General features: G+C 39.4%; 1 protein-coding gene across 12 annotated transcripts in view; it reads left to right on the top strand.

Annotated features, from left to right (window-relative positions):
• MAP3K13 (mitogen-activated protein kinase kinase kinase 13) overlaps window positions 1-26,029 on the top strand; it is a 165,235-nt gene that overhangs the window by 55,763 nt on the left and 83,443 nt on the right. Inside the window, exon 1 of one of the 12 annotated variants that reach the window (XM_032406982.1) lies at window positions 16,663-17,037. The exons of 10 other annotated variants lie outside the window; for them this stretch is intronic. The gene's annotated coding sequence lies outside the window, so the exon portion shown is untranslated. Of the gene's footprint in view, window positions 1-16,662; window positions 19,474-26,029 lie in introns of those variants that run through there. One more of the 12 variants, XM_032406987.1, reaches the window with a different exon arrangement.

Below are 26,029 nucleotides of genomic sequence, written 5' to 3'. Positions count from 1 at the left end.
ATTATGGGTTCAGCTCCTTGTCGTAGTTTTAAGATATTTTTATTCCTTCAAGAGGCAGAGCCTGATTCCTCACCCCTTGAGTGTGGGCTGGATCTAATGACTCGCCTCTAATGAATAAAGGGAGAATGAGGGTATCCAGGTTTGAAGACCAGACCAGGGCTTGGCAAACTATGGTCCATGGGCTGGCTGCCAATTTTTATAAATAAAGTTGTACTGGCACGTACCATGCCCATTTGTTTATGTACTGGACGTGGTTGTTTTTGCACGAAGACGACTGAGGTGAGTAGGGTTTGCATGCCATATAGAGACTATAAGGCCTGCAAAACTAAACTATTTCCCGTCTATCCCTTTAAGGAAAAGTTTGCCAATCCCTGAACTAGGTCATAAAAAGCACTGCAGCTTTTTGCTCGCTCTTGATAACTTGCTCTGGGGAAAGCCAGCTGCCCCGTCACGAGGACACTCCGGCAGCCCTGGTGAAAGGTCCACATGGCAAGGAACAGGGCCTCCTGCAAGCAGCCATGTAAGGGAACTGCATCCGTGGTCAACAGCTTGACCGAAACTTCCTGAGACCCTGAGCCAGAACCACCCACCTAAGCTGCTCCCAGATTCTTGACCTTTAGAAACGGTGTGAGATAATACATGTTTGTTGTTTTAAGCTGTTGAGTTTCGGGGCAGTTTGTTATGCTGCAACATGTAACCAATCCTTTCATCCGCCCCTTCTGCAGTTTTGAAAGCATCCTGTGAGCGGCTCTGCATGTCTTATCCATGCCACAGGCTTTGGCTATTTTAGAAACATACCAGGGAATGAAACCTTCGTATAAAGAAACTCCCAGATGACATAGATAAGACTTTTAGGAAACAAAGGATAGTGGCAGGCAAGGGCTCTATTTCACATATTTTTCGTGATCCTCCTTATTAACTAACATAGTACTAGGTGTGATCATGGCTACTGAGATTGGCTGTCGCTGACAAAATATTAGGTTTGTCACCATGCTTATTTGAGTCATCAGGCAGGATGTTTGCTCTGTTATGTTACTCACTATTATTTATATAAAAAGGAGTATGAGATAATGCCATTATAATCTTTATTAGGTGTGTCTCGAGGGTTTTAGTTGCCCTCTGTAAGTGTAAACCAAGTTGTCTCTAGCTGGGATGGTGTTGAGTTGTGTGGGTGTGTTAGTTTTCTATTGCTGCATCACAATATTATCACAGACTTAGTGGCTTAGAACAACACTAAGTTGTTCTAAGTTTATTGCCTCCATTTCTGTGGGAGAGGACTCTGAACATGGCCTAGTCGGGCCTTCTGCTTAGGTCTCACAAGGCTTCAATCAAGGTGTAGCCAGGCTGGATTCTCATCTGGAAGTCCTACTGGGGCACGCCTGTGGTTGTTGACTGCATTCAGTTCCTTGTGGTTGTAGGGCTGAGAGCTTCAGTTTGGGGAGTTTTTCCCCTTTGGTTGTTCTACCTCTTGGCCAGAGGGTGCTGTCAGTTCCTGGGAGCCACCATATTTCCTTGCCATGTGGGGTTTCCCAACATGGCCACTTGCTTTCTCACAGCTAGCCAGTGGAAGATCTCAGCAAGACAGGCACTGTGGTTTTAACTAGCATCATCACAGAATTATGTGCAGGTAATCACATACATCCCAGCACCTTTTCTGTATTTTATTGATGGGAAGTAAGTCTCATTCACTCTCAAGGGCAGGAATCACACAAAGGTGTGAACATTAAGAAGCAGAGGGCATGGGAGCCACCTTACGAATATGTCTGCCACAGTGGACTTGGTGATAATGCAAATCCTACCTGCAAGGTGGAATTAATGTCTCACCAAAGATAATTGCTGCACCTAAAGAAAAAAAAAAAGAATGTAGTGCATTGTTTTTTGTTCTGGGGGTTTGTTGTTGTTTTGTCCTCTGTGCTGCAAATGGTTGACACCTAGGAGGGCGTTGAATTAGAAGAATGGAGGGAAAATGAATAGAGATGGGATAAACAAAAAGCAGAGGAGATAAAAGATATAGCTAATCCTAAAACACACCTCCAGGCTGGAAAATGCTGTAGCTGGAAACAGCTTGGCATGCAGCTAGGTGGACTGACACTAAGCAAAGTCTTCCTGCATATGGGGAGCCTAACCTACCATTGCCAGCAGCACGAAGAGCCCATTTCCACGGGGTCACAGAGCGTAACAAGTTCTATTATTTGTTCCTTTTCAATCATACTGGCATAGGTGGTATTCAAGTTTTAGTAAGACCTTAGAATAAGAAGGGTAACAGTAGATGTGATAGATCCCAAATCTACCTTGATGTGTGACATGCATTCATTCATTCACTCCGTGAATTTCGATTGAATGCTTACCGTATGCGAGGCCCTTTGCCAGCGCTGTTCAATCTTACATGTCTGTGATGTGTGGCGATGGAAGGAGTGCCACATCTACTGGCTACACCTGCCGTGGGTGTGAGGGGAGCAGTAGAGGCACATGTGTCTAGTTCTGCCGGCCCTGGCATCTAGTGTTCTTATAAGAAGTTGGGTGGCAAAGGACAGGAAAGTAAGTAGGTAAGTCAGAGGAAATTTTCGAAAGGGAGAGACATGGACGTGGCAAAGGAGAAGGCTAGCCAATAAGAGACTGAAGATGATATATTTATCTGTGCCCCAAGAATCTGATAGATAGTAGGGACTCAGTTATATCAGTTGTCTTACCTCTCTCTTTACACGGTCTCTCCTCATTTTTTTTTTTAATTTTCTTAAACATCTACTGTTCTACTGTGTGTCACACATAGTAGTAGACACCATGGTAACCAATGGGAACCAAACTGAATATAGCCCTGACCCCTTTCCCTTTATGCCTTGTCCAGCTTGGAACACCATTAGCCATTTCAACAATCCTTTCCTCCCAGTCTTACTTCCTTCACTCTTTGTCAACCTTTGGCTCTTACTCCTCTGACTGTGCCCAACCCAGAGTACTTCCCTAATCATGTTTTCTGCTGCCATGATTGTTCTGCCTCCTTAGTTGGGTCCTCACTGCTGATTGGTGGCCTTTAATTCATATCTATTCACATTTCCCACAGCAGCTATCCAAACCTCTTCTGTTCCCTCTGTTCCCTGAGATTCCAGCTCTGTCCCCTGCTTTCAGCAGGTTACAGTGCCCCCTGAGGGGGTTTCCCAACTTCCTTTCTACTCCTCTTATAATATTCCATTGCCATCCTCACTTCTCTATTTTCTTATAAAATGAAATAAGTAAATATACACACACACACCTTCTTGTCAAGGCTTTTAGTCCCAAACCCTCCTACCTCCTCAAAGCCTATGCCAGCCATGACCATCCCTCATTCTGGTGAAAAGATATGTTACCTACTACAGCATAGTATATTACAAAATTGTTTCTGGGCAGCTGTGTCTTGAAATTTTGATATCTCCTTTAAAATTACAGGGGAGGGCGCATGGGTGGCCCAGTCATTAAGCGTCTGCCTTCGGCTCAGGTCATGGTCCCAGGGTCCTGGGATCGAGCCCCATGTCGGGCTCCCTGCTCAGCAGGGAGTCTGCTTCTCCCTCTCCCACTCCCCCTGCTTGTGTTCCCTCTCTCGCTGTGTCTCTCTCTGTCAGAAAAATAAAATCTTAAAAAGATAAAATAAAATTACAGGGGAAAAACTGTAATAAGTTTTTAAAAGTTAGAATAAATAAGTTAAAATATCAATGAGCACTTATTGGCAACTTTTAAAACTTCATTTTTTCCAAAAGTAATATAATTTGTACCTCATAGATAATTTAGAAATTTAGATTAAAAGGGAAAAAAATAAAATTATCCCTATCCTAACCATGGTTAATATTATATATAGTCTTCTAGGTGTGTGTGTATATATATATATGTATTGGATCACATAGTACCTATTATCGTGTTACCTTCCTTTTTTCACACTTTGTCATGAAATCTTTATAGCTAGACCCTTCTTGCAAATTTCTGGTTACTTGTTTAGAATAAATCCCTTAGAGTTGAATTTTGGATCAAAGGGTATTTACAATTTAAGCCTACTGATACCTCTTGCCAAATAATTATACTTCAAAGAGAATCTGGTATCTCATTTTGTTTTAATTTGCAGTTCTTTGATACTGAATTTACACATTGTCTTCACTGGTCATTGCATCTCTATTTTTGTGAATTGCCTGTTCATGAACCTTTTCCTCCTTCCCCCACTTCATTTGTATGTTTATCTACCTTGATAATTTTTGAACTCAGAGTTGTTCAAATTAGTAAAAGTGTATTTTCTACTTCAGTTTTCCAGTAGCTATGAATTGGGTTTTTCTGAACACAAAAGATAGACTAGTTTTTGCATATAAGGTAGACCAGAGAAAACATATCTGTCAAGCTGTGGCTTGTTCTTAGGTTATTTACCCTCTTTATGCAACATTAACTTATTGATCATCATTCAAGTTCTTGGAATAATTAGTAGCTTCATTAAAAGTAAAACATAATGACGTTGATCTCAGTCTACTTGTCTGACTTATAAATTATTCTTCAGTAATATACTGCATTTTGTCTTTAAAAATTTTCCAGCATATTTTTCAAGTTTGCAGTAGGTGGCAGCAGCAGAAAACATTCTTTCATTTGCTTCAAAATGTAATCAGGCATTTATGGGGGACAGTATAAAGGAACTTGCCCTAAATGTGAAGAGCTTTGTCATGAAAGCTACTCAGAAATGTACATTCAGCATGAGGTCTGTGAGTATTTCATAGCCTACCTAAAAAGTATGCTCCCAACAAATACTCTTCCTTAGAAAATGCATTTTATTTTTCAAATGTTGCAGTATTTACTAATTAGGCTATGTTTTGCTATTTTTTTTCTGGAATCTTCTTCTCCCCTCACACACATCCTCTTATATTTATAGTGAGAGTAACTTCAAGACACCAGCCTCTTTTCCAGAGGAGTGACCTTTGGAATGATGACCATTTAATATAGAGCTTTGAGTAATTTAATACACTAAAAATACATGCTAAGAAAATGTGGCCTTTTTAGGCCACTCCTTCATTATGGGTGGTCTTCAGTGGGGCTCCACTTTGCTCATTTAAAAATTCAGGGCCAATACATGTTTCAGGAGTATTCGTAATAATTTTCTTTAGATCTTAATACTCCCCCCGAAGTTGAATAAGCATCGTCTGTGATCCTTTCACAACAGGGGCAACCAACACCACAACAGGGGACTTGGGAACACAACCTGCTTTTGTTTTCAGACTACAATGACAGGTGGATATCGTGTTCCATAGGCCAGGAGGGGTGGCTATAAGACAGGCCCTGAGATTGTGGGCTTTGACGGGAAACAGGAACACTTGTGTACTGTGGCTAATTGAAAGTGAATGATGATTCTGATGGCAGAGAGACCAGATTATTCTCAACTAGACGCTATAGGAAAAATATAGAACTGTAAGCAATGGCTTCCTTGTCTACCTTTTCTTAAGATTGCCTCAGAATGAAAAAGAACAGAGTGGGATTTGGGAACAAAGTGAAGGTGATCAGGAGTGGTTTTTCCAACTCCAAAGATTAAGGGGTGTTTTTTGAGTGGAGGAGGGGAGGAAGCATTCTTTCACCCTTAATTCCATCCCAGCTCAAACTCTCTATGTGAACATGTAATAAGAAAGGAAAGTTTCCAGTTCCAGACTGTAAAGTTCTTCAGGGTACTATGTATTTATCACCAGATCTCAGCTCAGTGTCAGCACATTACTGAGTGCACAGTGAGTTTTTATGAATGACTAAATGAAGTTAACTACCTCAGAGCAACCCCCTCCTTGCATTCTTTCCTTTCATATCTCCCTAAAACTGCCCCCTTTCTTCATGTGCTGTGGAGCAGACTGTGTGCTTACAATGACACATGCATTAACCCTTCCTCCTCAGCAAGAGTAGAGCTTCCCAGAGAGGTAAAGAATTCTTTCTGGCAAAGAATTCTTGTTGTTGTTGACCAGCCAACGCAGAAGAGGTGCCTAGGCTGAAGGCTTTTGGGATGGTTTTTAAAAGATTAAAACATTGAAACTTCCCGGGCTAAGGGAAAAAGGAATTTTGTAAGAATCGAAAATATATTTTCAGGCCCTGACATGTTTAATTAGGTTTCAGTAAAACATTTAAGAATTGATTCAAGTATTCTGCAGTCATATTTTCTGAATTGCAAAAGACTTGTTATCAGGAGTAAACTGCTTCTATAATCCTTGTATGACCATTTCCACTTAGAGCTTGTTGAATCGCTGACTAATTGTTTGGGTCTATGTTCTTGTTTCTTTGTTCTTGTTTTAGTAGTACCATCTCGTTATTCTAGAATTTTGTCTCGTGTTAGATTTCAGTACCTTTGAGACAAAACATGTGACTTTTAAAAATCCTTGCTGGCTTTCCTTTAGAACTGAGGACAGTGTTCTCTATCCCAGGAGGAGTACTGAGTGAGTCTTAACTGTGTCAAGAAAAGAAAGAGGTAGCATTCGTAGTCACTGTTATCTTACAGACAGACAGACAGGATGATGTACTACAAAAACACTCAGGAGACCTGGGATCAATTCCTGGCTCTGGAACAACTTCCAAGACTATGGACAAATCCCTGAACCTCAATTTCTTCATATGTTAAAAAAAAAAAAAGAGAGACAGAATAGATTTGACTTCTAAGGTTTCTCCCAGTCCTTGATCCTCTGAGTCAGTATTTCTTCTCCAGATGTCTGGAACAATCATTTCTTCTTTGTCTCATTTAGGAAATAGCTATATAACACCAGGTAACAAGATACATTAGTTGGGATACAGGCTAGACAGCAGTAACCGTCTCAACAAAATTCGGTGGCTCAGAAAAGGAAGACTGTTATATCAGCCTTCATTAACAATCCTCAAATAGGCAGGTATTTTGGTACAGATAGACGACTCTGATTCACTAGAACATTCAAAGCCCAAAGTTAATGGTCTTGATGCTCTGCTATTGCCTGGGGGTATTATCATCTGCAAGGTAGAAGCTGACTCAGCATGGGAAGGAAGAGAGTCCAGGACCAGCAACTTAGCTTCCTGGTTAGGAAGACCTGGAAGTTGCACACCTCACTTCCGCTCACGTCGCATTGGCTAAAGCTCAGTCATGTGGTCACATCTACAACCAGGAGAATAAAGTCTTCAGCAGCGTAGCATGCACCCACCTAAAACTTTAAGAATGGGGGTGGGGTAAAAGTTCTATACCTAAAAGGAAAGAGAAGAGATTGAATACTGGGGGACAGACTCCACTTTCTGTTACAATTTTAAGCCACAAAAACAACTTGTATTTTGCTGCTGGTTGTGCTTCTATCTTATTTAATGAAATAAGCTGAGATCGGGATCTGTGATTTATCTGTATATATACACACCCCACAGCACATGTCAAGGTGTCTTGAACATAGATGGCATTCAACAAAAATGTATATTTGATTTATATATTGATTTTTCAGGGCATGAAGTAACCACTATGTTCACACCACCCCACCTATAACCTGCTCTATCTACTTATTGCTTGTTTCGTGGATGTTACATGTAAAACTTCAGTTCTCAATCTAGTTGAGGAGACTTGATTGGGAGCAGGTTGCTCCTAGTAGCAGCTACTGTCTTTTGCTAGTAGTAGTAAAGATGGTTTACCCTATTTTTGGGTAGCATGATTACATGTAATGGAAAATCAAGAGCTTTCCAGTGTGGCTTCATCATTTGGTTTTAAGTGTATTCCCTAGACTTCACATGTAATTCTATTTATGAGTAAACTTTAAAACAGATACTTCCCTGAAATAGTTTTGGGTTCTGTCTTCTCTGTTCCCTTCATTAGTGTTAATAATAAACAACTGACTGTGGTGCTGAGTGTGAGTCTATATAGTGTGAGCCTATTTACGGATAGTCGTGTAAGGGTCCTTTTAAAAACAGGCCAGTTTTGACTCCGTGTTAACAGGTTACCCACTCTGACTTCCGGTGCCATGGCTACAGCTCTCGTACACTTAACACTCTTGTCTTGGAATAAAAGTACCAACATGTGCCTTATCAGTTTTACATTTGATATGAGCTATTTTTTTTTCTTTCAAGATTTTTATTTATTGATTTGTCAGAGAGAGAGAACATGCACAAGAAGGGGGAGCGGCAGGCAGAGGCAGAGGGAGAAGCAGACACCCCACTGAGCAGGGAGCCTGATGCGGGACTGGATCCCAGGATTCTGGGATCATGACCTGAGCTGAAGGCAGACGCTTAACTGACTGAACCACCCAGACATCCCGATATAAACTGTCTTTGAACAATTCTCCTTATTCTCTCATATCCAGTTTCCCCAAATCCTTCCTCTTCAAGGTCCAGTTCTGGTTGGCCTCCTTTTTATAACCGACTGTAACCACCCAGCCCCAAATAATCATTGTATCAGAAAGAGAGGACCTAGTTCAAGCCCTGGGCAAACTGCAGCATAAGGACAGGGTGTGTTTGTATAAAGACAAACCTTTATTCCCTTTACAAACATGCCAACTTGCCAAAGACAAGTAAACGGCAAGTACTGGGTATGGTCTGGACCAGGAGGAGTGGCTCCCAGCCTTTATTCAGCCTCACCCAACATTCCCAGAGCCCTCGCTGAGCCTCAACACCACGTATCTTTGCTCCTTCTTTGCTCCTCTTGGGACATTTTTCTCCAAAGGACAAGACACCTTTTTCTGCTAAGGGCTTTGATCTTACCTCTGTGTGTCAACAGAGGGCGGCAGAGAGCACCACTCTACAGCCTCTGTAGATCTCAAAGTAAGACAGTCCCAACCCCCTAGTGCCTAGGGAGACAAATATGGGGGACTTTTTTTTTTTTTTTTTTTTAGCTATGACAAAGACTGTTGCTGATATAGGCATGGAGAGTGCTAAACATTTTGCATTATGTAGGAACGTCCCATGCAAGCAAGAATATTCTCACCCCCAAATGTCAATTAACTTCCTTCTAGTATTGTTCTCCAACCTCAAAACATCCCTGTCTACCCCACTGATTTAGCACTTTCACCATTTTGTGTAGTGGTTCATCTCACCAGAGCTCCTTGAGACAAAGAATTGGCTTTTTCATCTTTGCATTATTACTGTTTTAGTTCACTTTTAATTTTTAGTCATTGAATGATTGTAGACAGGTCTTTAATGGGGGAGGGACAAGGTGTAATGGACAGAATTTAAAGTAGAGTCAGTAGGTTACAGAGTTTAGATAAAGCTGGATTAGATTAGATGAGCCAATCTTCCTGAACTTTAATGTCCTCACATATGAAACAGGACTACTATCTACCCTATTTTAAAGTACTTTCTAAAATGTAAAGCAAAGTACAGGACTGTTTATAAAGAATGTCTATGAACAGATTTGTTCCCAATCATTATTTCTGGAATTTAGATATCTTATATGTTAAAAGAACATACTTATATAAGGAAGATATTTTAGCACAAAAGGCATGGCCAGCTCTGTGCCATGAGTTCGCTCTTGGAGCCCTAGCTTCAGGTGGCTTCGGCTCCCTCTGAAGCACTGAAGGGCTGAGATTGGTGGAGAGACAGTGTTCTCAAATGCAGAAGATGCAGGAGCAGACTAAAAACAAAATGGCAGATGTTCACTATTCCTATGTTTTGCTCTTCAATTCTCTTGCTTGCAGTATGAAGCTAAAGTTCAACAGAAGAACAGAAGTTAGATGGTTTACCTGGCCTCTCAGAAGTAGTACAAATTCTCTGTGGATGAGTAAAGTAATATATAAATTTTCCTTTTACTCTTTTCAACATGGAAAGTGCCTTTATAAACTCAAGATATTATTTCTAGCCCCACAAAGGTTAGGTTTATAGTACCTTGCCAGAATTTGTTTATTATGGAATGGTGTATTTCAGGGGTGCTAAATATTTTACTAATTGAGAAATCCATTTGCTTTTGATTTATTTCAGTGCATCTTCATTATTGATCAGAGAAGAATTCTTACATCCTTCGTTTGTAGTCCTCTTTTTGACAGGGATAATACATTAAAACTTCATTAAGCTGTTGAGATTTAGTCTAAATAGCACATAAAATCTCTAAGCAATTGCTTTTCTCCAGCTGACTAGATGTTGTATTATACTTTGTTAAAAAATATTAAAGACTTCAATTCCATTTAACTCAAAATATTTTTCAAAGTTTGCCATAATTATGGGTTTTCTTTTATCATAAAGATGATTGTAGAATTTATGGACATGAGACTTTCATCTTTTTAAAAGTTGATATGTGTTCAGTGTACATTTTTATTTATAGTCTGTTTCAAAAAGGATTTGAAGTCCTTACCATGAAGTATATATACAATAAGGTTAATAAAAGGGAAATCAAACCCAAAGCAGGGAAGAGAAAGCAAATATGCTAACCACAAAAGCTAAAATAGATACAGATATATAAATTGATTGATAGACAGATTTGAGCATAAACTTGGCTTTGAGCTTCCCACCAGCAGGGATTAAAAAAAAAATGGAAATTCAGTGGATTACATTGTTGTTATCAAAAATGTGGGTGCCTAATAATTTTTCAAGAACAGAAAACTTTTCCCTGGTATTAAGTTCTAAAATGAATTCTTCGTGTGAATTGCTTGCATATGAGACATCATGCACGGTAATGGACAACACAGAAACAATATTGCTGTTCCTTATAATAATTCTTGATCAAAGAAAGGCCGTAACACGCAGGCTGTGACAATGATTCTGCTCAGGGGCACTAGGTTAATGATAGTTAGGTAACAGGTAGCTTTCTGAGGATCCATCTATCTGCCTTGATACAAGGATAAATCTTAGTGATACTTAACTGACTGAGCCACCCAGGCACCCACATTTTAGTGGTACTTAAAAGAATTTTTTTTTTCCTTAGATGTTTCTTAAAAATCGCTTTCTCAGCTAGGCATTTAATGGGAGCTAGACAGCAGCAGCAGTAACAATAAAATTGAAGTAATAGTTTGCTGCAGCCTTTGAATATTGAAATTTGAATATTGACATTGCTATCCACGCTATCAAACCATACACTTTGAAAACAGGGAAAGTTAGAGTTAACATTCTGATATGAAAGTAAAGAATTTCAGCCAATGTTCCCACCTAGTAGGTTGTTTTCCATATCAGTTCAAATGATTGTATGTAAACTACAGGTTTTCTTGGGAAATTTTAGCATGATTTTTTGTTTGGTTTTTTGGTGAACAGAGTTTTCAGTCACCTAGCTTAACCTCCTGAGGGTTCACCCCTCCTCAGCTACAGAACCTCAAAGAGTATTATTCCCCAGTCTCCCAAAGAAAAATGATTTGGATGAGCTTTTCATTGGAAAATGTGTCCCTAGTACATATTTTTTAAGAATTTCCTACAAAGAGGGGTGCCTGGGTGGTTCAGTCATTAACCGTCTGCCTTCAGCTCAGGTCATGATCTCAGGGTTCTGGGATCGAGCCCCGCATCGGGCTCCCTGCTCAGCGGGAAGCCTGCTTCTCCCTCTCCCACTCCCCCTGCTTGTGTTCCCTCTCTCGCTGTGTCTCTCTCTGTCAAATAAATAAAATCTTAAAAAAAAAAAAAGTGCATGTTTAAAAAAAAAAGAATTTCCTACGAAGATCTGTTCAAGCTTATTATAAGCAAAATAAAGATGTTGTGTTTTTCTCTGTGGTTTTTAATCCCTGGATCTGCACAGTTGTTGAAATTTCCCTTGCTGAGAATAGAAAGGCCCATGGTATTTGAATAACAACCGCAATAAAACAAAAACAGCGACCAGTATCATTTGCTGAGTATCTTCTATATTACAGATTCTGTGCTAGTCTTCTCATGTATTAACTTTCACATAATAAGCATGGCCTATTATTATCCCCATTTTAATAATGAGAACATGGAAACTCCAGTTTGCCTGAACTTACATAACTAATAAGTGGCAGAGTCAGGATTTGAACCCAGATCTCTTTACTAGCTTTTAACTACTACACACTGGTGCCTGTGGCAGAAATGTGAATCTTCATGTATTAGCCTTGAGGTCATTATCCTCTTTCTTTTTCGTGGTATTTCTGACAAAAATTGTCACTGGGTCAGTATACTTTGAGCTTCTCTTAGATTCTGGTTTAATGAGTCATTTTCCTTTAAAAAAACAATTTTAAAAAACAATCCTAGAATAGCTCATATTTTTATAGCAAAATAATTGTACCTTACCTTCTATTCTTAGGTTGTCTTCTAATAATGAAATTTGAATATCTTCTTGAGAAATAAGACCAGAGTTATCTTCCAGTCATTACTGAGATTTGAAGAAGTTCATTTGACTCTTAAAAGTGCTTACTCATTTAGATACTGGCTTTGTAGTCCTCCACACTTAGCATGCCCACATGCTGAAATAAAGAATTACTTGTAATGATGGGACTTGGCTTGATATCTCTAGAGTTGCTGTGTCCCATACAGTAGCCACCAGCCAGCCACATGTGACTATTTATTTTAAAATTTAGATGTACTATATGGTGGCTAACTGAACATAATAAAAATAAAATAAAATAAAATTTAAATGAACTAAAATATAATTTAAAATTCAGATCCTCAATCACATTAGCCACATTTTATTTTATTATTTTTTAAATTTTATTTTATTATGTTTTGTTAGTCACCATACATTACATCATTAGTTTTTGATGTAGTGTTCCATGATTCATTGTTTGCGAATAACACCCAGTGCTCCATTCAATACATGCCCTCCTTAATATCCATCACCGGGCTAACCCATTCCCCCACCCCCCTCCCCTCCAAAAGCCTCAGCTTGTTTCTCAGAGTCCATAGTCTCATGGTTCATCTCCCCCTCTGATTTCCACCCCCGTCATTTTTCCCTTCCTACTATCTTTTTTTTTTTTTAAACATATAATGTATTATTTGTTTCAGAGGTACAGGTCTGTGATTCATTAGTCTTACACAATTCACAGCGCTCACCATAGCACATACCCTCCCCAGTGTTATCACCCAGCCACCTCATCCCTCCTACCCCCCACCACTCCAGCAACCCTCAGTTTGTTTCCTGAGATTAAGAATTCCTCATATCAATGAGATCATATGATAACGTCTTTCTCTGATTGACTTATTTCGCTTAGCATAATACCCTCTAGTTCCATCCACGTCGTTGCAAATGGCAAGATTTCGTGGTTTTTGATGGCTGCATAATATTCCATTGTATACCACATCTTCTTCATCTGTTGATGGACATCTTGCACATTAGCCACATTTTAAATGCTAAACAGTCACATGTGGCTACTGTATTAGTGCAAGTTATAGAGCATTTCCATCACTGCAGGAAGTTCTTGGGCAGTGCCGCACTAGAATGTACATTTCTCATGGTCCCCTCTCCCTACCTTCTTTCTGTTCCAAAAACAACAATGGCTTCCTCCAAGAATGACCTCCACAGTTTCTGTAATTTGGGGGAGATAACTTATCTTCCCAATGATTTCCCATGATATTCAACAGGAGAAATTGTTGGCCCTGTTAATATTTCTGTGGTACAGGGAAGCACGCTAACCCAGATCAAGTTCATCTTACTAAATGGCAAGTCCATAGAGCCAGCTCGTTTTTATTTGCCAGATTACATATTGAGCCAACTTCTTAGGTAGCTGTGTTTAAAACCATTTACAGACTGTTTTTTTGAATTGCACCAGAGACACCCTGATCCCTGGTAAACTTGTTGAGTAATGATGTTGCTGTCAAATCTTACAGCAAATCGTTGGCTTCCATAACAGAGTTGGCCATCTTCTTGACATGTTCCACAAAAAGGTTGCCTCCTTCTACTAGTCAGTCTGTATTATTTTCCAGAATAATAATACAGACTAACTAATAAATACTAATAATACAAAATAATACAGACTACCTTTTGGGGGAAAAAACAATTATTTTCTAATAAATCTGATTCTTTTAGTGTATCCTGGTTAGTTTTGAATGCTGTTAAAAGGGACAGAGATGTATGTTCTTAATTCCTTTCCATTTATGGGTTCTAAAATAATCTTGGTACATGGACATATACACCAATGTGGTGCACTAAGGCCTACTAGGAATGTACCAGTCCTGCATTTGTCTTGAGCACTCCTATCTTACAGGGGTAAACTTCGGTCTATCTTTTCCAAAGTGATATTCCACAGTAAGCTCCTTTAGAGAAATTTGTTGAATCTGTTATTTGCCAATGATATTCTATTGTTTGAGTATATAGAACAGTGCCTTGAACATCTTTGCTGTGTGTAAAATAGTGCTGGAGAGTTTTGTTGCATTTTGTTTTTCCAAATGAGCTAAGCAGGGTGCAATAGTCACTAGTGTCATGCTTGAACCCTCCATAGCCACACAGAGACCGGCAGCCACTCTCCTCTCAGCTGTACAAATAGTCTGATGAAGAGATAGAGTAAGATCTCTGTTCAGAATGTTCTTGGTCACTGGACACCTCATAATGGAGGCCTTATATTAACCACTGTTGTTCCAGCTTCAAGGATTTCCCAAGTTCAAGAAAGTTGTGATCAGTTTTAGTAAAGTATTGGTAATCATGAAGTGAAATGATGGGGTATAGGGGCAGTGAATTATATTAATCTCCACTTCTGTATAACTTCTAACATTTTTAAAATAAAGAGTAAAGAAACATCATGATTTCTTTATTTTGCTATCATGTTTTATGAGTTCCTTATATATTTTGGAAATTAACCTTCTATCAGATATGTGTTTTACAAATGTTTTCTCCTGTAGGTTGCCTTTTCATTCTGTTGATTAAAGATTTTTAGTTTGATGTAGTCCCACTTGTCTATTTTTGCTTTTGTTGCCTGTGCTTTTGGTGTCATTTCTAGAAATTATTGCCAAAACCAATGTCAAGAATGGGCAAAGGACTTGAATAGACGTTTCCTCAAAGAAGACATACATATGACCATTAGGCATATGAAAAGGTGCCCAACATCATTAATTGTCAGAGAAATGCAAAGCAAAACCTCAGTGAGATATCACCTCACATCTCTTAGGATGGCTACTATTTAGAAAAGGATAACATATGTTGGCAAGGTTTGGAGAAATTAGAACCCTTGTACAGTGTTGGTGGGAATGTAAAATGGTGCAGCAACTATGGAAAACAGTATGGAGATTCCTCATAAAATTAAAAATAGAACTACCATATGATTCAGCAACCGCACTTCTGGATATATGCCCAGAAGAACTGAAATCAGGATCTCCAAGAGATACCTGCACTCCTATGTTCATTGCAGCACTGAATAGCCAACATATAGAAACAACCCAAGTGCCCATCGGCAGATGAACAGATAAAGAAAATGTGGTGTATACATACAATGGAATATATTCAGCCTTAAAAAAAGGAAATTCTGTCATTTGTGACAACATGGATGAGCCTGAAGGATGTTATGCCAAGTGAAACAAGCCAGTCACAAAAAGACAAATACTGTATGATTCTGCTTCTATGAGATATCTACAAGAGTCAAACTCGTAGAAGCAGAGAATACAATAGTGGTTGCCAGAGATGGGAGGGAGGAGAGGGAAATAGGAGTTGTTACTCAGTGGGTGTAAAGTTTCAGTTTTACTAGACGAGTAAGTTCTAGAGATCTGCTCCACAGTATTGTGCCTATAGTTAACAATGTGGTCTTATATTGTGCACTTCAAAATTTGCTAAGAGAGTAGATCTCACATGAAGTATTCATACCACAAAAACAAACCAAAAAACCCGCAAAGGAACACAAGAAAACCCTCTGATATGTCTACTGTCTTGACTGTGGTGATGGTGTTGAGGATGTTTGCATAACTCTAAGCTCATCCAATAGTACACATTACATATGTGCATTTCTTTGCATATCAATTATATCAATAAAGCTGGTAAAATTATTTAAATTAGAAAAAATTTTTTTTAAGATTTTATTTATTTATTTGACAGAGAGACACAGCCAGAGAGGGAACCCAAGCAGGGGGAGTGGGAGAGGGAGAAGCCGGCTTCCCGCTGAGCAGGGAGCCCAATGCTGGGCTCCATCCCAGGACCCTGGGATTATGACCTGAGCCGAAGGCAGAAGCTTAACGACTGAGCCATCCAGGCGCCCCTAAATTAGAAAAAAAATTTTAAATGTCATGAGCTCTTGGGTGAATTTAATATAGCTGTTTCTGCTGTTTATAGTAAGGCATCTTATTAAAACCAAAATTTGCTCTAAGAATCATTAAGAGCTCTTTTGGAGCTGTGTCTTAATGAGGAAATACCTACCTTATTTAAATGCAGCATTGCTCTTCCACACCCACTTTGATGCATCACAAAGGTGAGCAAGATGATATTGTTCTAAAAAATAATTACATTTATGCAATATTGTCTTATATATTTATATTTCTTAATCACTAGGTTATTCCCATTAATATTTCCCTACTGTTTTGCTTTTACAAGCCTTGGTGAGCAGGGCATACATTTTTTACTGGTCACTAGTTTTAGGAACTGTTTCCCTGACTTTGATTTGTTTTTATCACTTGGGAGCAGGCACGTTGCTGGACAGCAAGAAAAGAGTTAAAGAAAATAGCTCTAATGAATAAAAATGTGATTCTTCTATATGCATTTTTGGTAACCCCAATTCCACTGAAATTCTATTTTGATTCCCTCATTCAATAGCAATAATAATGTTTTCGTGACTATCACAGCTACACACACACACACACACACACACACACACACACACCCGTCCCCCGCCCCCCCCTCTTCCCGCACCCCCTCTAGCTGCCAGTCTGTCTTAAGGCAGTGGCAGACGCCTGATTGGCGGGCTCTGTTTATTCTTTGACCAGATTCCTCCTAAAAGAAGGCAGGCCATGAGTGCCTGAAGCCTATTGGTCCGGCCTGCTCTGGACCCTCCCTTTCTTTTTCATGGCACACACCACAGCGAAGTCTGTGCGGAATCCTAAACCGGCCCAATTTACATCCATTCATGAATCTGTGACGTCAGCAAGCCTTTGGGCTTCTTTGCGGTGGGCTGGAGGATTGTGTGGGTGGAATCCCCCTCCCCCTTATTTTTCTAATTCTGCAAGGCTTTTTAAATTAACCTTCCATCTTTTTAAAGCAAGAAAATGGAACGGCATGTGTAGGAATTCTTCATTGTTGTGAGTATCACACTCTTTTTTTCCTGTTTCATCAGCATTTATTTCACAAGGACAGATGGAGAAGGTATTTGAGATTTGAGTTGATTAGAAAGCTGATATTATTGAGGGAGACACGGTGAGAAAGACAGAGCGAAAGAGTAACCTGAAACCCCGTTAGAGCTCGGAGCCTTCGAAACTGACAGCTGGTTTTCCCTTTGCTCGTCTGCTTGCTTGCTAGACGTGGACATTTTTCATTTACGGTTCTGCACGTTACCTCTGGATGCTGGCTTGGCTTTCCTTAAAGGGAGATTCATTTCTCGGAGAAGAGGATGTGGGTCGCGTGAGAGGCAAAGCCCCGAACTGGTACCAGAAAGGTGCTGGGGGGGAAGCCGGGCCAGCTAGACGGAGCAGGTTCTAGCCTGCTGAGCTCTGGTCTTCCTTTCTGCTGCCCTTTCTGTTGTGTGTCACCCTTCACCTCCCCTTTGTTTCATAATTGTGTACCAGTCAGGGTCTTGAGCTTGCAATCTGGGGAAGATGAATACTTGTCCGACCATTTTTTTCCCCCCCGAAAGCTTTTATTATGGGAGTCACAGGAGTGTATTTATACATCTTTGCAGCTCTTTCTGTCACTCTGTGCTTTTTATTTATATTTTCAAAAACTTGAAAGCCTGCACCAGAGGCAAAAGGGGAATGATCCTTAAATCCTGATCTGTAAAATATCCCCGAACGAAAATTAAGAAGTGGTTTCGTAATATATTCCATAATTATATTGCATAGAAATGCATATGAGTGTTTTCTGAAGATGAACTCTCAGCTGAAAATAGTTTATCCCCCTGTACTTGGCAAACATGGAAAAGTTCTGATATGTTCCATGTATTAAGTTAAGGTTTGATACTTTGCTTGGAGTTTCAACAAAAAGTTAGTATTTGTGATCGTATTTATTTTCCAAGGTTCTGGATTATATTCTGGTGAAAGTTGGGATGATAAAGAAGAGGAATGGGACACTGTGACATGTTCTGCCCCAGGGCAGCTCCTCAACCTAGATAACCTAATAGCATTTTCCACCTCCCTCACTTGAGCAAATTATATTCTAGTCGGCAGCGTGTACCTGGTCCACCTCTCCAGTGAGAGGGGAAGCAAAATGTGTCTGTTAATTTCTTATCATCCAGCCTTGTCATGTTTACCTTGTATAATCAATACTTAGTTTTGAGATTTTCCTATTATAATCTTTTCTCATGAAATAGGGCTTCTAAATTAGGACTCAGATGATCTAATTTGAAGATTATTAGTGAATCTTTCAACTGTAAACTCATTCAAAATTACCTGAGGTAATTGGAGTTTTCTTTTGTTTCTCATCTTGGCATTGCCCTTATTCATTTTGTTTTTCTGGGTGCAACTGAACTCACTAGAGCTATAGAAGGGAAAACTTCTGCCTCATTCTAAATCAGATCTTTGTCCTCTACTCAGACAACTATGGCTTCATATTTTGCTATTTTTTTATATGCTGGGTTGAACAAATGACACAATTTCCCTGTATTTGTAAGCATCTAGGCTTACTTCATCATTTTCTTCTTTTGTATACTTTCAGACTTTGTTGAAAGTAGCAATTGCAAACTTATTTCAAATTATTGAAGTCTAGATCATTGCTAGATCAAAAGACTGAACTCTTAGGGTTATTTTTTTTAATGTGTTTATATAATCTAACTCAAGAAATGTTCGTCAGATTCTGTCTTTTCTATACGTTTTGGCAAGAGGGCTTTATTTCCATGAAAGAAATACAGTCGCACTTTGCATTTATTAAAGTAAAACTATCCCTTTAAGGCACAGAGTAGATATAGAATCTCCCTCTCTCTCCACTCCTAGTGGCTGTGTTCTAGATTATATTTATTTTCCTGTATAGTGTACTTGTAGGGGAAAAAAAAAACAATAACTCTTAATTGTTTAATATCAAACAATAAAATCCTGTGTATCAGTGACTGTCAATAGATGGCTTTCTGTTTCAAAATTGAAGCTACTCCAGAAGTAGGAATTAATTTATTTAGTAAACAAAGTCAGTCAAACCAGAGCCCTATCCTGGGGAACTGTCAAAAGCATGGTTCCTAAGGACCAGAGGCCACATCCACTGGTAGAGGACAGAACAACAGTACTTTGGATGGCAGAACCGGTCAGTTTGGTTTGCACTGTCTACCTACCCTCTCTCTCTGGGCTACAGCTGAATTAATTGCTTGGGGAGCTCAAGTGAATCAAGATAGCCAAGATGACCGATGCTGCCAGGTGGCAGCCTGACTCTTGCAATTTTGATTAAAATAAAAAACATTCACCAAGAACACTCTTTACTTAAAAAAAAAAGTCATTTAAGAGATATCACCCTCCTGCTCTGTGTCTCTTATTCCTTAAGAATATGGGAGGAGAGAAAGATTTAGAAGATGCCATATTTACTCCTAAGGAATGTAGAAGGTAAGATACCATACATATATAGTATTGTAAAGACTGGAATGACTTGGGGGAACTTTCTGTCTCTCTGTTTGTTCAGTATGTTCTTAGAGTTGATCAACCATCACCGCAATCAATTTTAAAATATTTTTATCATTGTAAAAAAACAAACAAACAAACCAATACACATTAGCAGTCACTCCTCATTTCCCCTCAGCCCCCCAGCCCTAGGCAATCACTAATCTTCGTTCTTTATACAGAGATTTGCCTATTCTGATCATTTCATATTAATGAAATCACATAACATACAGTCTTTCATGACTAGCTTCTTTCCCTTAGAATAAGGTTTTTAGAGTTCTCCATGTTATAGCATATATCAGGGCTTCATTCCTTTTATTGCGGAATAATATTCCATTGTACAGATATACCATGTTTTACTGATCCATCCATCACTTGATGGACATTTGGGTTGTTTCTACTTTTTGGCTGTTATGAATAATGCTGCTATGAACATTTGCATATAAGTTTTTGTGTGAACATATGTTTTCATTTCTCTTGAGTATATACCTAGCAGTGGAATTGCTGGGTCCTATGATAACTATATGTTTCACATTTTCAGGAACTGCCAAACTGTTTTCCAAAGCAGCTGCACCATTTTACATTCCCACCAGCAGTATAGGAGGCTTTCAATCTCTCCACATCCTTGGCAACACTTCTTAGTGCCTCTAATTTTGATAAGAGGGATCTTAGTGAATTTGAAGTGCTATCTCCTTGTGGTTTTGGTATACATTCCCCTAATGGTTAATGATGTTGAGCATCTTTTTAGGCGCTTATTGGCCCTCTGTATTTCTTCTTTGGAGAAATGTCTATTCAGATCTTTTGCCCATTTAAAAAATTTATTTCTCTTTTTATTATTGAGTTTAAGAGTCTTTGATATGTTTTAGTTACAAGTTCTTTATCAGATATATGGTTTGCAAATATTTTCTTTCATTCTGTGAGTTGTCTTTTTACTTTCTTGCTGATATTGTTTGCAGCGCCACATTTTTAAATTTTGATGAAACTCAGTTTCTTCACTTTTGTTGTAGTTGCTTGTGCTCTTAGTGTCCTATCCAAGAAGACTTTGCCTAACCCAAGGTTATGAAGATTTATCCCTATTTTTTAAAGAGCTTTATAGTTTTAGCTCTTACATTCATATCTATGATCCATTTTGAGTTAATTTTTGTGCATGGTATAAGGAAGTGTTCAACTGCATTCTTTTGAATGAGGATATCCAGTTCCAGCAATATTTGTTGAAAAGACTGTTCTCTCTCCCATTGAATTGTCTTGGCACCCTACCAGGGAACTTAAAAAAAATACTGATACCATGCTCCTGCCTCCAGAGAGTCATATTTAATTGGTCTGTGGTGGGGCCCAGACATCTGCATTTTTTTAAAAGCTCCCCAGATGATTTTTTTAAAAGATTTTATTTATTTGACAGAGAGAGACAACACACGTAGGGGGAGTGGGAGAGGGAGAAGCAGCAGGGAGCCCGATGTGGGGCTTGATCCCAGGACCCTGGGATCATGACGGGAGCCGAAGGCAGAAGCTTAACAACTGAGCCACCCAGGCGCCCCTCCCCAGATGATTCTAATGTGCAGCCAGGGTAAAAACTATTTGCATGGATAGAGAGCTAGTTTTAGAAAAGAAGAGGGACACTACTTCTGAATCAAGAAAACAGAGTGAAGACATAGAGTTCTATATGGAAAGGAGGGAAGAGAGGAAAATTAAGATTCATAGCAGAGAGCATGGATTTTCTTGCTAAGTAGTAGTTAGTCATTTTCAAAGAGGTTAGTGAGATACATTAAAGGAAGAGAAGGAGCTGACACTTATCAAGCAACTTCTACATGCCTAGAAATTTGGGAGCTTTCACATACATTATTTCATTTAAAATATAATCCTCGTGGTATGAAGTAGGTACACTACCCCCATTGTACAGATGAAAAAACAGGCTCAGGAAGGTTGCTGACTCAGCAAAGACACGAGGCAGTGCACCTGTACCCAATTCTCAAATCCAGGTCTAATTCTTCACCCCATTCTCTTTCTTCTGTATACCGTGGATTTTGAACATTGAAGCCTACCTTGACTTGTTATTGGTTCGGTCTAGCATGACTCTAAGGTCTTCTCTTGCAGTGCTCTGGACTGGACAATGGAGTAAGATAAGTTGGATGGTGGGGGTAATATAGGGTTAAGTGTTGGTTCAGCAGGTGCGGTGGAAGATAAGAGGGTGTGTGTAAATGAAGATTGTCATGTGACAGTTAATCATGGAGCCCATGCTAACTACACTATACCTAGATATAGCCAGCAGGAAAAATCCTAAGAGGACAGAGGAGCAGTATACTAGGGATGAGAGAATGATTGAAGGGGATAGTGGGGAGACTGTCCTGGGAAAGAGGATGTATCAAATAGAACTTGTAGGTGTCGAAGTGTTGACATTCTTTTAATCAACAAATATTGAGCATTTAGTATGTGTTCTAGGTACTGAGTACACAGCAGTAGGGGAAAAAAACAAAAATTCTTGCCCTCTTGGGGGCTTATTTTATTGGGGAAGACAAACAATGAAGTAAATTAGTTTAGGCAGTGGTAAATGTTAAAGAGAAGCGTAAAGGTGGGGGATGAATAAAGTGTGCTGGGGGTGGGGTAAAGTCAAAAAGGAAATTTTTCAGGGTGCCTGGCTGGTTCAATCAGTAGAGCATGCGGCTGTTGATCTTAGCGTCGTAAGTTCAAAGCCCGTGTTGGGTGTGGAGCCTACTTAAACAATAATTAAATTAAAATAAATTAAAATTTAAGAAAGGGACTTTTCATTGTATGCTGTATTTGCGGATATAGATTCAGAGAGATTCAGAGAGCTTAAGGAACTATAAAACCCAGGGGTCAGTGGTTGACAAATCAGGCACAATGGGTATACAAAGAGAGCTGCTCTAAGACTAAAACTCAGAGTGAATATTTAGTATTCACTGTTTGTTCATCACTTTATAGCCTATGTCTGGCACAGAGTAGACACTTTCCTTTTGGTCTACATTTGTTTATTGTAGAGAACCCCCCCCTTTTTTTTTTGATTAATGATTGTTCTGCTGGGTAGAGGCCAGAGCAGAGGTGGTATTTGGGAAACTTTTTCAAATTTTGCTTGCTGCCCTATTAGGATAAATCCTTCTAAGTTTGGGGGTGGATGTGTGTGTGTGTGGGGGGTATGGGGTGGATGTGTGTGTGGGGGGGGGGGCTGGGGGAATGTCCTTTCATAATGTCACCACCGAGAATTGCTGCATGGTGAGTGATAGTCAATGAGGAGGATGTGTTCTAGTTCTCAGATGAAGCAAGCAAAGAACCACCAGTGTAGGCTTAAATATCTTTTGCTTATTACGCTTTAGCAGAAGATTCGCATGCACCACAGTGAACAGAGGATGAATCGAACCTTTGTAAAGTTTTTAATAATGAGGTTCTTTTATGCAACCATATACCTACCTTCTTTCTTTATCTTAAAGATTACTTAAAATGGATAAAATCAATGTGCTTTCTATTTGCCTGCTTTATAAGGCACAAAGATGCAATGGAAAAAGAATCGGACTAAGGCAGTAAGTACCTCTGTAGCCATATCAGATCATCCTTGGCAAGACAATTCTCTCAAATTCTTTAAAATTTGTCTTCAGCTTTCATTTCAAAATATGAGATGAAGACTTTTTTTAGTGATCTCAAATGTCCTTTCTAACTCTAACATTGTGACATTCTTGGAATCTCATTATTACCAACATCAAACAGACAAGTGACAACTTCTAAGACAATCTGGTTAAAATCTACTTTTACTCCAGTTCTTTCATAGTACTTTTCTAGAAGTTTAGCCTCCATTGGGATACTGCTACAGCTGAGGAGGAGGGGAAAATGTCATGAGTGTTTCAGATGGAGATATCTGGGTGAGACACAGAAAGATTAAGTCACTTTGAGATTTGCCCACGGACTTCCTCATAAGCAGGAAATAGAATCCTGATGAGATCTGACCTTGCCACCTTTAGGCAGGACCATATAAAGGTCACTTGTCTTGGCCATTATTCTTTGTGGTCAAGAGAGAGCTTCCATTAGACTGGTGATTTGGTGGTCTGGGCTAATAGGGAATATGGCAACAGATAATCTAATAACCTTAGTTTGGTTGTGTGTTACAGCCTTTCCTTGATCTGACCTTTTTTAGTGCTCTTAAGAAGCAAAATTCAGGGTGCCTGGGTGGCTCAGTTGGTTAAGTGTCTGCCTTCAGCTCAGGTCATGATCCCAGGTCATGGAGCCCCGCAAAGTGATCACACCGGCTGCTTCTGTCCATCTCTCACTACCTCCTATCATTCTTTAAATCAGGCTGAAGCATGATGAAGGGTGAAAGACTATATTAAATAAGAAAATGAGAACCACTAAATCCATAAATGGTACAACCAGTCTTTGAAAAAAATAAGATTTTTGTGAAAAAAATAAGATTTTGGTATTTTGTATGAGATTTGCCAGCTTTTGAAAATTATTCTTCCCGGAATTGTCCGAATAACAAGTTGGTTGATGGATTGGTGTTTTGAGTTTGCAGATTTTGTCAAGGAAAAAGATAAATTGTAAAAATTACAAAACAGAAAACATCCTTTCCATTTTAGTGTTCATTTCATCAGTCTAGAATTTTTCTTGTATTCTTTTTCATTTGTATAATAGTCAAGCAGAGAGGCCTCATGTCTAGTCCTAACAGCTATAATAATTTCAGATGGTGGGTTCCATTTGGTAATAATACTTGTGCGTGTACCAGTGTGGTAAAACCATCTTGCAAAACGCAATCATGTATTACAGAGAAGGTGTAGTAAATGTGCAATTTTAGTTGTTTAAAAATTAGGGAAAAACGATGTAGGATTTCCCAATGACAGATGGTAATTGTCTTCAATCTGCTAATTTGTACTGAATTCCTGGGCTGGGGTAATAGTTGAGCAGTACTAGGAGGACATTTTAGTGAAACTCTAAATTCCAAAAAGGCCAGAGAAGTAGAAAAAAGGCTTAGGAAATAGTCAAAGACAAAGGACTGGAGAAAGGTGACAGAAAAAAGAAAGGGGTGGGGGGTGGGGAGACAGAGCCCAGGGAGCCTGTGGTTGGGCTGATGGTTCACCATGGGCAGGTGGCAGTGAGGAGAGCAGTTTCCATCTTAAATCAAAGACAATGGATTTGGGAGCCAGAATGGAGGAAAAAAAAAAAAGACTCATTTAGAGTCCTAAAGAGGCCTGTCACAGTTGCTATTACTAAAGAGGGCTCAATTTGCAAAATAAGCCCACCGAGGCTTCTTATTACCCCGAGGCACTGTGCCTGCATTCGTGGTAGCTGTCCTGTCTGCCTCTGATGGGACGCATGAGGCTCTCCGGAGGCGCAGGTAACCACAGATAATTGAGACTAGTGAGATCAAGCCCACCAAAATACAAAGCCATGGTTGCTTTTTCCAGGGAAGATAATCTTTTGATTAAAGTGAGATTAAACATTTTACTAATTACTCACCAATTATTTCCTCTCACAGAACAAATTCAAATACATATGCACACTAAGAAGAAACAGATGCAACATACCTTTGGATATTTTCAGTCACTACTCTCTAGGCCTAAAAGTACAGACTCATTTAAAACCTTTGCTAAGCATAGAAACTCCTGGGAGATACCCACCTGATATTGCAGCAGCTAGGGCTCAAGAGCCAATGTGAAAAGAAACTGTACTCCTTTGCCAGGTTCTCCCACTCCCCACCCCACCCCCCATCTTCCTCCTCCTGTTTCTGGCCATTTTTGAACAGAACCCCTTCCATCTGTTTGCCTAATCAAAAATAACTGAACATTTGCTTTATACTGCTTATGTTAATGATCAAAGCCAGGCTTTAATCTAACCTTTAAGTATTCTCAGAGACCTGGAGACCAGAGTAGATTTCTTCGAGAAAGAGAAACAATCACATAATCCTTTATGTTTTCTATTATGGCAGAAGCCCTGATTGGAGAAAATATCGTAACACTGAAACAGTACTCACTCCCCATCACCGGTTCTCCTTTGATCACAAGGTTATCTACACTGATAAGGGCTTCCTTTAACTGAACCTTACACCTTTGATACTGGCTTTTGTTAGAGTCAAACTGCTTTTGCCACAGATGGTCTTATAAATGGCCTCCGTCTTTTTCCTGCTAACTATTAAAAAGGCTGTGGCATGGTTTTAAAAACCAAAGAACAACTAGCCACCCAGATTCTAAAAGCCTTGGACCAAGTCTGGAAAGGGAAAAGGAATGACCAAGAGAACCTCATTATTAATGCAGAGCAAGAAGGTCCCCTAGGGTAAGGGAAAGGGAGTCACTCCAAGGGAGTACCTATCCAGGAGACTGACTATACTTCATTAAATCTTCGCCAAGCTCAAGAGCAATGTGAAATGGTAATTGTGATTTACCTGAGATGCATATGGCTTGTACCCAGAGATGTCTTTATGCCAGAGAACAATTATGCATGGGGATTGACCTGAAGGCTCAGAATGAGGAAACTGTAGTCTCAGGGCTTCCATTTTCTAAGACAAATC

Source organism: Phoca vitulina, unplaced genomic scaffold (genome assembly GCF_004348235.1).
Source record: "Phoca vitulina isolate PV1807 unplaced genomic scaffold, GSC_HSeal_1.0 scaffold8, whole genome shotgun sequence".
Taxonomy (NCBI): domain Eukaryota; kingdom Metazoa; phylum Chordata; class Mammalia; order Carnivora; family Phocidae; genus Phoca; species Phoca vitulina.
This window is presented reverse-complemented; position numbering and strand designations above follow the sequence as displayed.